We start from the raw sequence: 14,082 nt of genomic DNA on the forward strand, positions 1-14,082 counted from the left end.
AGAGAATCAGGGGCATAGATTCCATTGGTGCAGCAGGTGCGGTGGTGCCAGGGACACAGAGGCCTGATGGGCCCACTGAACCCTGATTATTAATGTATTTTTCAGGTCAAACAGCAGTCAAGGACCAATTTCCTTACTTGCATTAGGACCATTGACACACAGACTACACTTCTGCTGTCAGGTTTTCTCAAGTGAATATGCTTGTAAACCACACACAAGATTGAAAGTGGATTCTGGAAGAGAAATGGAGCCAATACAGGTTCTTCATGATAGGAGAAATGTGATCAACTTTTCTCTACTTGGTTATTATTAGACCAAGAGCAGGATAAATAGCCTTAGTTGTTTAAAAAAAATCTGTGACACTATCATGCTGTGCACTTCTTCTGTTACTGTATGACAATGGGGCATATTATCAAGAAATTGAGATAAATATCGCAAAGCACGCTCAGCGCTGTTGTACTCATCGCCGGGTATCGCTGGATTCCATCACCAAGTTAGCGCGTTATCATCAACGCTTATCTCCAAGGCGATAAAAAATCCAATGATAGCACCGAAATGCGTGAATATCGCTGGAAATCCAGCGATAAAACCTCAGCGTAAGAGAAATCCTTGATAATACGCCATGGTGGACTTAGCCTGACAATCCACCTCCCATTGACGAGATGGCTAAGTCAGTTTTTTTTGAGGTGTTAAAATCTGGCGAAAACCGCGGTTAGCAGGACTTTTTTAATCGCTACGGGTTGCGGGGCCGCGTTGTAAATACCGCGATGTTGTGTTAATGACCTTTCTCATGTTGTCTCAGGATGGCACGCCTACTTTGCATCTCATTAGCAATGTATATCACTAAGATGCGTAGTGTTAGAAATTCGGCTGCTCACATGCGCTAATGCATGTAAGCGCCGCCTTGTTAATAGGGTGATAAGAATATCGCAGCTTTAGCGGCAAAAAGTACCGCTAAAACGGCGATACTGCCCTTGATAATATGCCCCAATGTTTGTTGATGTGGCCTGTAAAAGGCTAGAGAAGAGTTACTGAGAAAGGCCAAAGATTAGGCAGAGAATGAACGGCAGAGGAAAATACTCCTAAATCCAAATATGTGAGCCACCACTGAATGAAAGGCTTGTTGGTTCCTCCAATTATATGAAGAAATACAGCCTTTATTGGGTTGAGTTTCACATACACTGAGATACCCAGGTTGAATAAGGCTACAATGACGTGCAAACAATGCACTCCAAGAGCTCTAACCATTGTTCATTTTTTTCCAGCTAACAATGGAACACAACTTTTGAATTCACACGACAAATTGTCTTAAAGTTAATCATGCTTGGTTGAAATTATTTCCAAAATATAATACAGAGGGCATGTAGTAGCTAAATTAACATTCGATGTATTAATAATTATGCACTCGTGGTAAAATCTAACTGGTGAATTTCATGCATGCAGGTAGTGCATGGTAAAACCTTTTGATCAGTTTCCTGTGGGGAATTAGGGTCAAGAAAAGCTGATCATTTGCTTAGACAGCCCCAGATCGACTACAGAAGTAACAAAATGTACTCCCATACTGAGATGATGGGGTGGGGGGGGTTTCGGGAGCATATTGACTCCTAAATTGATGTATTGTCCCATCCTTCAGACGAACCAGTTGACCTCAATACACAATGCTGCACTGTACTTTTACACTGCTTCCGCAGAGACATATCATTCTCTGCCACGAGTGACTACTTCCACTCAGGTTTTCTGCTTTTGATGACGACATTGACCTAACACCGTGGTATCTTTGACTGGTTAGCATAAGGGCACAGAGCTTAGCATGGATATATGTCCTTACCGCCTCACATTGTTTATGATGAACTTGGCATTCCTATTCGCCTGGTATTTCAAATATTGCATATTCTACCTTTAAAAAAAAATATTTTCGATAAACATATTTAACAAAAGGCATCAATGCAAATGACCTAAAATTGAGACTCTCATTACAATATCAATTGTGTCTGCGGCGTTTCAAAGCTATTTCAACGAACAAAGCAATAAAAAAAGTTTGAATCTACGCCGCTAAAGAAATATGGTAAACTTTCCCGCTATTTCCTCCATCCTTTCATTGTCTGTTTTCATCTCCATTTTACTTTATCTGCCACACTGCTTTGCATTTTAAGACATTTCCACTCACCTTGAGTTCTTGGTTGCAAAAGAAACAATAAAGTTTAATCTTTTCACTTGACAATGATGTATGGTTCTGAGGAAAAACACTTTTCAGGTATTGTCATTAAAATGTAATTTTTGTCAGCCTTTTTTTCTCTATGTTGAGCTCCAGCCCCTACCTTCCGGATCGGAATCGTCGGGGGCAGGCACCTAAAATGGTGCTTTGACCAAAGCATATTATAATATCACTTAATTGCCAGCTGAAATCTGTTTAATATCCTGCTCAGAATGTGTTGAATTTCATTATTACAGATGTGAAAGGGCCAGCAGAGGGCAATCAGTCTTCAATTTTTTTTTTTGTTACAGATTGCCCTTTTTTCCGGCAGGCGGTTTTGTTCAGCTCTGCGGTGTCTAAACCACTGTTTCTAATCAGGAATGGTCCACCTGCAGCTGCCCAGCTATGAACGGCTGTAATAGAAGACAGAAAATGATGCATGAGCATTTAATATTGCGGCATGATTATCTGGCGTTTTGTTGCCAGGCACGCAAAGATTCTAGATGCATGTCTCTTTACCAAAGCTCAAGCCAGCTTCAGGATCAGTGACAAGACGTGCGATTACTGAATATTAGGGGCCTCATTTATGAGGCTGTGCGTCACTTTTACGCCGCTGGTGCGTCACTTTTTGTGACGTACCAGCGGCGTAAAAAATGTGCCTTGTTGCGCCATATTTACAAAGTGAAGCATCTAGGTCACTTTGTAAACCCCTGCGCCACATTATACCTGCACCGGGTATAATGTATGCAGGGGGGGGGGGGTTTGACGCAAGCAAGGGTCATGGAAGTGACGCAGTGAAATCTATAAGATTTCACTGTGCCATTTCTTGGCCGCTAATGCATCAGAATCTTACGCCTGCTTCATGGCAGGCGTAAGACTGACGCAGGCACTAACAACATGGGACTTGCCCATGAGAAAGTACACATTGCTGGAGTTGCGTCACTTTTGTGACACACTTCAACAATGCGTCACTTTTGCGCCTACAGATACGTCAGAAATACTGACGTATCTGTAACTCCTTGCGACATGATGCATCATATTATAAATATGACGCATCAATCATGTCGCAAGGAGTGTGCATTGAGAAGTGACGCATCGCTGCTTTCACGCAGCGATGCGTCATTTCTCATAAATGAGGCCCTAGATTTCTAAAATGGGTTTGCGACTTCGGCCACATGTAGCATTATTTCAAGAAGCAATTGCATAATTGTGATTTTCTCCGAAAATCAAACACATTTTTTAATGGGGACCACTGTCTGCTCTTAAAAAATATTTTTTTCCATTTTCAAAGGGGAAGGGGCCTCCTTCCCATTTGTGAATGGGTTACCACCTTCTTCAAGGAGTCAGTAAAATATGAATGTTTTGCGAACGAAATTTGGTCGCAAAACATTCATAGATCCCATTCAGATTTGGTATTTGTAAGGGACACCCTAAGCACGCCCCTGCCAAATCCTGAATCACAAACACAAATTTACGTTTCATACATATGTTAAAGCATGTTGTGATCGGAAACATACTGATCAGCCATTTCCAATTGGAAAAATGCTTAATACATGTGGCCCTTCATACAGATGTGCAATTTGAAAGAGGCATATTATAGGCATCCATTCCAAATATCTATTCTTTCGGAGTTGTAGCAATGTTTTTGTGGTCAAAATGTGGTTGCAAAACATAGGAAATGTGCTGACTCCGTAATTAGGGCATTAAGCCATTTGCAAAAGGGAAGGGGTCTCTTTGAGACCCCTTCCTTTTTTGAGCTAGATGAAAAGTTGTTGGAAACTAGGCAGTGGTTCAGGGGACCACTGCCAACTCTCCTATTAGTACGCAGGTTGGTTTGTAAAATTCTCGATGGGTTGCAAAAATACAGGCCACAAATTTAATTTTTTTAAATTTCACAATGTGACCCTTCTTTTGTGAATGGGTTATTACACCAACTCAGAATTTGATGCGGGATTATCGTCTCAACTCATATGTAAATGTATTGTATTTATATAGCGCACTTCTACCCGGAGGCCTCATAGCGCTGTATTCATACCGCTTGGAACCCATCCTGGCTTTCCTGTGAAATGTCCACTCCTGGGAACCCTCAAGGTGAAGCCAGGCATCCAAGCACTGCTGGGGCCGTTGTGGAGATTAAGCAAGCTAGTGCCCAGAGTCACAGAGTGGGACCCATGATTAGACTAGGCACCGAGGCGAGAATTATCAGGTCCGGGGAAATTGAGTCCAAGAGCCACCCAGGCGGGAATTGAACCCTGGTCCCGGGCCAGAGCTCTGCATCAGGGTCTGCCGCTCTAACCATTGAGCCACGCTTCTCCACAGTCATTTCGTTATCAGTTCGTTATTTGGAAGGGATGCCTACTTCATGCACCTGTCAAATAGCGAATAGTTACCTCAAATAGTTACATCAAAAAGCCTATTTTGTGGTTGCAGATTCCAAATCAGAATGTTTGCAACCATAAAATAGATTTATATGTCGATTTATATGTCTGGCCCATTGTTTGGTTCACAGGCTGACGTTGAACATGTTCTAGAGTATAGGGGTCTGCACGCCAACTGATCTGGCTGATCATAGGTTTCATGAGGGTGTATAATGGGGAAGAAGATTTTGCAGGTAGCCTTTGCTTTGTTCCATAGATGGTGCAGAGAATTTGAGTGTTATCATAAAAATGTATCAAGGCTTCCTAGAAAACCACTTGTTTTTTCATTTGGGTGGTTCTTGTGTCCTCCAGGGTCACCACAAGCAGCAATTATCTTCAGAGGAAGGGGGGTCTGCTGTTTGCTGGCTCAGAGAGTCAAGTGCATATATGATAAAGACTCTCCAAGTGAAAACAGTGTATTTCTTTACTATGCAACAGTTGTAATACATTTAAGTTTATCATGTTCAATTATAAAATTGTGTTGAGTGACAGTTGTTAGAAGTGATTCTAATCATGGACTTCCAAATATTTATGACACTTCACCATTTGCTCTGTCTTTAATTTTAAAAATGATAGGGGTTAGTGGAATGATTTACAATTGTCCATCATTGATCTAAATATGCCCTATATATTAGGCAAATTCAACAGTCTTAATCAGTCAAATAGAAATTTGACATAAAGAAAACAATGGCATTTAGAAAATGCCCCAATAATCTATTTTTTTTCAATAAAATCGGTTCAAACCAGTGAAAACTACTCCCAATGTTTTGCTCTCTGACTGCGTATTTGGACCTACACTGTGTGGGGAGCTTCCCTAATGTAGTCTCACACAGTGTAAGTGCCGTTTGAATTGATTAGCAAGCTTCAACCTGTAGTACCTTCCTTTTAATATAAGGCCAGCTGCCTCTTGACAGTTAGAGTAAGGGGATCTGTTTAGGTTGCAGGGAACATGTACAAAGAATGTGTATGCACTGTACTTGTTGCATGTATGGATTATTGTGATCATGGAGTACATTTGTAGTGCTTTTATGTATGATCTCTGTATGTGAGTGCCTCATAGGATGGGGACTGGAGACAGTATGGGGAGCAAAACCAAAGGGGATGATGGAGGTAGTGTTGAACATTGCAAGCACTCTCCCCCAGTCAACTGATCTGGGTTTAATCCATAATCATTCTTTAGCTCACTCCGCCACCCCAGTTCAGACATGGCCATATGCAAATCAGTCTGACCCTGTACCTCATGGGAACAGTACAGCCCCAACTGCCAAGCCATGTCTTCACTGGACCAAAAACAAGCATCCTGGGACCGGTTTTGGGTTCATAACCCTCATCAGCCAGGCTATCTTGAATCCAGTGGCAAAGTGAGCAAGGGACCCTCGTCTGGGCATACCCTGCCAACTTAGGGCGAACAAAGCAAAACCAAAGGGGATGATGGACGGAGGGTTAAACATTGCAAGCACTCACACCCAGTCCACTGATCTGGGTTTAATCCATCATCATTCTTTAGCTCACTCCACCACCCCAGTTCAGACTTTGATTCGACTGGAGAAAGTCTGCCATACAGCAAGGTGAATTGCCAGACACCTCCAAGCATTCTTCAGGACCTTTGTACAGAACCAGACTCTAGAGTGTAGGCTGGTTGGAGAAAGAAGGCCTCTTTTAAGTGTAGCAATAGTAGTTGCCTCCTTCCTGCTCCATTCTTTGCCCTGAGGTGTTAGCACCAACAGTTTAAGAGGAAGAAGCCACTCACTCTTCTGTGCCTTGTGAGGAAAGTTGTTTAATATATGGCATGGTTGTGCGTCTTCACAGTGTAATAAACTCCATACCTGTAGTGAGTCCAGTCAGATTCCGTGAAAAACCTTAGCTGAACCCTGGGTAGTGTGGCTCTGAGCAGCCAGGCTTTATTAAAGGACCAAACAAAAAGCATTAAGAAGGTTCAAACTAGTTGAATAAAAAAGAAACAAGCCTCAGTAAAAATCCAACATCCAGTCTGTAAAAATAGGTTGCATTTTTTTAAATGGTCACCTCAATGACAAACATTTACCACTGGGATTTTCAAAGAACAGTATATCAGTGCTTCTTCACTTAGCTCGATAAATCATTGTAGTGGATCACGCTAGTAGTAAACTTGATAAACCTTTTATAATGTTTGGGTGACCAGCTCTGACAGGGAGTAAGTCACAGGGTTCAAAGAGCTTCAGTTGGACAATTACCTCACTCTAAAAGCTGTCTCCAGTCCAGTTCCAGGCTCTATGGAAGATATCAAAAAATATAAGAGAGGGGTCCAAATAAGCCAAATGGATAGGACACCAAAAGTAAACACTAAAAACAATGATCCCTTTGGGCTCTGTTTTTATACACACATCACACTCATACTACTTCCATTCATAACTCGTTCTACCAGCACCAATTAGAACCCAAGAACATACTGTAGAAAAATAATACATCTTTATTATTCACTGTATTTAAAAAAAACTTTGATCTTTTTGTTAAAAACTTGTCTCTTAAGAGATCTTATTGCAAAGCATAAACCACTTTTTATTGTTTTTTATATATAAAAGAACAATTTCACAAAAGAGGGAGAACTTTAAAAATGTAATATCTGAATCTCAAATCAACACCCTGAACCACATGGTAAAACACTTAGACAACAATTCCCTATATGTGCTCTTGCATCACATACAATATACACATAGGTGATCTTTTTATACACAGGATGTTGTTACAAATTTTCTAGCTGGGCCAACGTTGTTCAGGCCAGAAGTTGTTTTTCAATTTTTTCTTAGACACAGAAGTTTTTCTTAGACAAAGAAGTGACGCGTTTCGGTGGTATTCTGATAGTGTCCCACCTTCTTCAGGCCAACAAATAGTTTATACAAGTCTCCCCAAGACAAATCTAAAAATAGCAATGTGAAAAAAAACAAATTAATATAACACAACAATCTTTTCAACTATAGATGCTCATGCATTAACATGATGGCCAACTTTATGCACACTTGACATTACATTCCATCTACAATAACCATCAAATCAGATTTAAATATATATATAAAACCCATAAAAACATGAGTTTCCACACTACATTCTCTGTTCCAATCAAGGTGCTGTTCATATTCCTGGATACACTCAGCTCACTCACATTCAGCGAAGCCATTCAATCATAATCCCTTCACATTGTGTGAATCAAACACAAATACCCACCCTTTCATTGGTGAGACGAGGGAGGAACCATTCTCTCCATGTAGATCAACCAGATGTCTATGTAGAGTACAGCAGAAAACCATTGAAAATAGTAAAGCTACTGGCAATACCAGATGTGGCAACTGTTCCCTATGTGCGCAATGTATGGTAGCGAAGGAGCTGATACATAATGGCATACACGAGAGATGTATTTATTTTTTCTCGTTTTTTGAAACATATATGTATGTCATTTCAGGGTGATCGGTTTTGACCCATTTGTCGAGTGTCTGATTACCAATGTACTCTACATAGACATCTGGTTGATCTACATGGAGAGAATGGTTCCTCCCTTATGATTAATGTGTGATATACTCTTTTCCCAACTGTACATAGTGTAAATATTTGTGATTCTATGTTCTGTGTACATTAAAGTACTTTAACTTTTTAAAAGCACCTTATGTTTAATGGCATATATTATGTGTGTTACTGAGAACTGAGTTTCCAACCCACATCATCTCTCCGAGGGAACCTTGGACAGCTCTGCTAAAGCTACCTTGAAAGTCAAGTGCAGAAGGGGTGTGCTTATGTTGTAATCAAAGTACAGAGGCCGTAGTGTAGATTATAAGTAGGTTTATTAGTTCTTAGTTTCTTGTAAATAAGTTGAAGGATAGGCCTCTAAGTAAGTTGTAATGTGAGCCCCACCAGGAGCAGCTTCCTTGCTGCTCAGCCCATATCTTCAACTGCCACTCTCAACTTCATCAGACACTCAAGCATTCCATTCCATCACCAAGCACTCCACCTTTCCACAACACCACACTCATACTGACTGAGGAGCAGGGACCTGGAACACTGGGGAGGATGCATTAAGATACAACACTTTGCTTTTCAATTTAGGATAACAATTGTATGGGGAACCCTAGAAACCAATGATAAATAGCTGCAATTGATCTTACTGAAACGATTAATCCTTGGATGCCTTTGCCCCCCCGCTCCCCTAAAAAAGTCATCACATTTGAATGGTGAATTCATGGAAAGAGTAAGCCAATGTAATTATTCAGGTCTGAGGCTCAATTTCTCGTGGTTTTAGGGAGCAGAGTTGCCAGCGCTGTCCACAAAGTGTGATTGTCCTAGTTTTGGAATATAAAAGTTCCATGCTTTATTTGGGGTCTTTATCCATCTTTCAATATTTAAGGTCTTTCCTGTCACTAATGTTTCCACATTTGGATGCAGTGTTTTAGCCTTGAGAAATTCAATAAGTGAGTTATCATTATGGATCCCAATGGGCTTCAAGAGATATTTGGATTTAGGCAGAGGACTCTTCAAGTTCTTCGACTAGAGTTGTGCTAAGTGGCAATCATTAGATAAGGAGATGAAACAAAACAATTATATTTCTTTGGCCACTAAATTTCTAAAATGTCTGAGATTATTCCCATTAAGACATTATTATGGGTTACCGTAATTTATGTCCCTGTTGTGGCTCGTCATAATTTTGATGCAATCAAAGAATTTGCATTCACTATTAAAAGCAGACATTCTGAAAGAAAAATAAGAGATCATTCGTCTATCCAAAGTATATTTAATATTCTTACTTTTAAAGTTGGTCTTACACTGCTTCACTACCTTACTAATGTTATGCAGTCACATGTGCGCCATAAATGTTTCCCTTTTGGGATGCAATGTGTAGCCCTTCGATATATCATGGGCAGAAGCCATAGGGGAACAGGGGTTAGAATTTAATGGCAATGTGTGTTTGAAGATGAGTCATTAACTTTTTGTTTTTACCTGTCTGGCAAGTAAGCCACTTTGAAAGTTTTTTAAATGTAATAACTTTATTTAAATGTCATACTATTCAACTGTGAAAGAGTCTGTCTGGAAGAACAGATTAAATCTGTGCAAGCAAATGGGGTGGATACATCCAAGGAGGAGGAGGAAGTACTCCCTTTCATATTGTACCTGGCTTCTTGTTGACACATTTATGGTAACGATAGTTCCCCAGGAAGTGCATATTTTTGCCCACGCACATCCATGCAAGATGTATTGGTCATGACCAGAGAACTTGCACCCCACGAGTGTGCTGTTTGGCACTTGCCCTTGAAGTTGATGTTCCCTCTACGGTCTGTAATCTGGGAAAACACACTAGTCCTCACCCTGGAATATTTGCACCAAAAGCGGTCAGTGATGAGATACAGCTATCTTTATTTTGCTGTCTTGTTAAGGCTGGGTATTTGGCACAACATCCTGCCTGCTGTCTATCTCCTTTGGGAACAAGCACATATTTAACTTCTCATTGGCCCAATTCTTGAGTGTGCTACCATTTTTTTGGTAGCATTGCATCTGGAGTCATTACATTGTGAACCATAGGTTTAATAGAAATGACTTTGTATTTATTGATTAGTACTTATAGTTCATTCAGTTGATCAAATGATTTGGCTTGCCTCTTATTTTTAATTTTCTTTTTTTTTCAGCAATATCTATTGCATTGACCTGCACTATCAACTTTTTTACTGAGGTATCTCCCAGTATATATATATATATATATATAGTACGATTAAATCAACTTTTGGACAAGCATGAGCATCTGATATATTTACAGGTGTTCTACAACATATTTCATCTGACGCCTTTCCTGAAGAAGGCTTGGTTTCACGCCAAAGCAAACATAGAAGAGTGTCCCCAATTTTGATGCATCAAGAAGCAGATGTATACATATAACTAGAGACCAACTCATATATTGTACATTGAGATTTTAACTTCTTATAGATTACATGAATTGTATATGTATATCATGTATTGTTATATGTAAGTATTTTTTAGCTAATATATTGTTTGGTATTGTCATGCATTTGTATTATAGCATATTAATGTTACTTTGTCAATTGTACATATGTCGATTTTTAGATGTGATGAGGATCGTCTCAATTTTTTAAATTTTTCCATTGTTGCTATTCATAGTGTAAAACATTTACTTAATCTTTTGTCAGCTTTCAAATCATTTGACCAACTTTATGAACTAAATAAGAAATAATAAATAAATACAAATATATAAATTATCCTTATCTTCATGTTCACACATGGCCTTTATTAGGCAATTTGTATTAAACCTATGGGTTGCCAAGGGGTTCCTTATTACACTGTAGATTTGTTCCCTGCCCTTGGAACCTTAGTTTTATATCAGGGGATCATGATTTCTTCATAGTCATTACATCCTGAGCCTTAAATACGGAGTCATTACATCACATGAACATATGTATGTATATATGTATCTATCAATCTATCTATCTATCAATTCATTCATTTATGTATTTATTTATCTATATATCTATCTGTCTATCTCTCTATATATCGGTTTAAATATGCATATAGTTTATACTTATATAGTTTTAAATATATGTAAACATATTAAAATAATAAGTAATTTAAAATGTAAAATTACATACATAAAATAAGTTTAACACACAAATAATGCTGACTAAAATAATATATTAAAGAAACAGTTAATTTAATTTAACAACATAGCAACTTTAAATTATTTTTAAAACAAAGAACGTAAAAAATGTATAGTATTAAAAAAGACTTCCCTTCAAATGATTCGAAGTAAAAACATTCCTGATATAAAGGCTCCAGATGGACTTACTTGATGTAATGACAGCTATGCAATGACTCCTGATTTCATTGCATGTGAAGAACTCCTGACATTCCACCTCTTGGCATTCTCCTTGTGGTTTGCTCTCTGCTTCACAGATGTAGTTCACTCCAAAGCGAGACAGCTGTCCCTTTCTCTTCTTGGTTTCATGCGCCGGGCATGTGCACAACACACAACACTACTGAACCAGTATCTGATTCCTCTTTTAAACGTTCTTTATCATTCTCTTTTTCGAGGTCCTACTGAGGGTTGGCAGCTTCATCCAATACCATGTTCTATTCCTACTGTGCTTGCTCTTCCTAAACTAGCAGTGCAACAAGCATTCATATGTCCTTCTATTGGGGTCCTTCCATGAGTGTGACATGACTGGCAGCATCAACTTCAGGGACAAAGCCAACCTCTTGCAGCACTTTCAGCTCTTGAAGAATACAAATAGACTAACCGGTCATGGTGTAAGAAATGAAATCGAATTAGCAGCAACATTATTTACAGAAGCATGACCTCTGTTCTTCAAATAATCTATCAAATCAAATATCCAGCGTTCACAGCCTTAAGTGATTCAAATCAAAAATGCATTTTGGCATTTAGAAATTCAGGAGTTATGTGATAGTAGACAGCTACACATTTTCATAAATAGTAGTCTTCAGTTAAGACATATGCATGATCAATTCTCTCTACTTTTCCAGGCCTTAGAAAGAACACACAAGCAAAGGAGCTCTGCTTTCTACCATGTCATTCAATATCTTGAAACCTAAGCAGCACAACATCAATAAAATTGAACCCACTTAACCTTACCTAGAACCACGTGTTCCGTCCTGGCCTGCATGACTCGTGCGTGGAGGGGCGGGTGGGTCGCGCAGTGGAGGGGGTCATGCGGGGTGGGGGGATTAATTTAATAAAATGTTTTAAAAAATAAAACTTACCTTCGCCTCTGGTCCCGCGTCGTGTTTCCTGCTCTCTCTCTGCTCACAGGAAGCAGAAGCAGGAAGCCTCCCTCTCCTCCCCTAAGCCAATCAAAACGCTGCAATGGCAGTGTTGTGATTGGCTGGGACGCCGTCCATACCTGCGTCTATAGGGAGGCTATTTTCTCCATGCAGGCTGCATGCAGCCTACATGGAGAAAACAGGAGAGTGCGAAACAGTCAGCACCCATAACATTGGGCTAGCCAACCCTCCTCGACTCGCCCACCCCCAACCAAACCCTTCTTCTGCTTTCTCTCAGTGCGAGAAGCAGAACCATAAAATGGTATTTATAACATTTTATGTTTCTGCTTCTCGCACTGTGAGAAAGAAGTGGAGGGACGCTCCTCCGCCCACATGGAGGAGCCGCCCCTGCGTGACGTGTTATGAAACTAGGCAAGCAACATTCACCAGCAACAGGTCGGATAAACTGGTCTAATTCTGTCAAATGACAGAAATGGCAGACTCTCTGCATCATAGTAACTTTAGTAACTTACAAGCATTGAAAGTGAGTGAAAGAATGAATGGCATGTTTACATAAAGGGATAATGAAGGTTATGAAACTGCTATAAGACAACACAGTTAATTTATAATAGCGTTTTCAGACATATCTCTAATTTCATGAGTTATGATAATATATTTAATTCCAAAATGAGGATCTAGAAAACAAGTACACAAAGAATCCAAAATGTTGAAATGTATCAAAATTCATCAGTGTGGTTGTCATTCGATGCACAGGTATCTCGAACTATTGCACAAAGTAGAGCAATGAACTGGACACGTAGTATAAAGTATATAAATAGGGCTATTCTCTGTGCCACAGAGAAGCAGCTTGAGTTTTTATGGTAGACTAAAGCAGCATCAAATATGCTTCAATGTGTTTTTGACCACAGTAATTACACAGTAAAGAATCTCTGTGATAGGCTAGTTCTTGACTTCAAAGAGTTCTTTCTTTGGAAATTTGTCAAAGACAGATGTGTTTTTCTACTAGGTAAGTATGGACCAGCGCCACTCACTGGCTACAGAAAGAAAGATAATCAAGTAAGTACTATGCCCCCAAAACAGACGGCCAGCATATGGGGTGTGTAACCTATGTAAGTATATAAATTAAAAGGGATTTCTAGAAGAGGCTACACACTACTGTAAGGATTCTTTCTCAATAGGCCGCTTTTGGATTGACAAACAAAATATACCAGCCTAGGACTTACTTTAAACGACTATAGTCCTGGCAAAAATCGCTACACAAAACACACATGGGGGGATAGAATATGCAAGTCCCGCAGGGGCACACCTGGCATTTGCGCCCACTTTTCGCACCCCTGGGGTTCTTTGGTATTACAGAATGGGCTGCAGACACTTGTACGCACCCTTCTGTAATACCAATAGCACTGGTGCACATAAAGTGCCAGCGCTATCTTCAGAGGGCGTTTCCTCATTTACATGGGGGCATGCCCCATGCTAATGAGGGAATCACTTTGCCTCTGTGCCTGCGTTGTATTACAGACATGGGCGCAGAGGCAAAAAAGTGCTCAGGAGGCGTATAGACAGTGTGCTATATAAAAGATGACGCACTGTCAGTACGCCCCCTGATGGCAGCCCACTGCAGGGGGTAAAGGTAGTCCTATGGACCCCCCAGACATCCCCTTGCAGGCGGGTGCTGTCACTCATTGCACCCGGCTTCAAGAGGAT

The sequence above is a fragment of the Lissotriton helveticus genome, chromosome 8, assembly GCF_964261635.1.
Source record: "Lissotriton helveticus chromosome 8, aLisHel1.1, whole genome shotgun sequence".
NCBI lineage: Eukaryota > Metazoa > Chordata > Amphibia > Caudata > Salamandridae > Lissotriton > Lissotriton helveticus.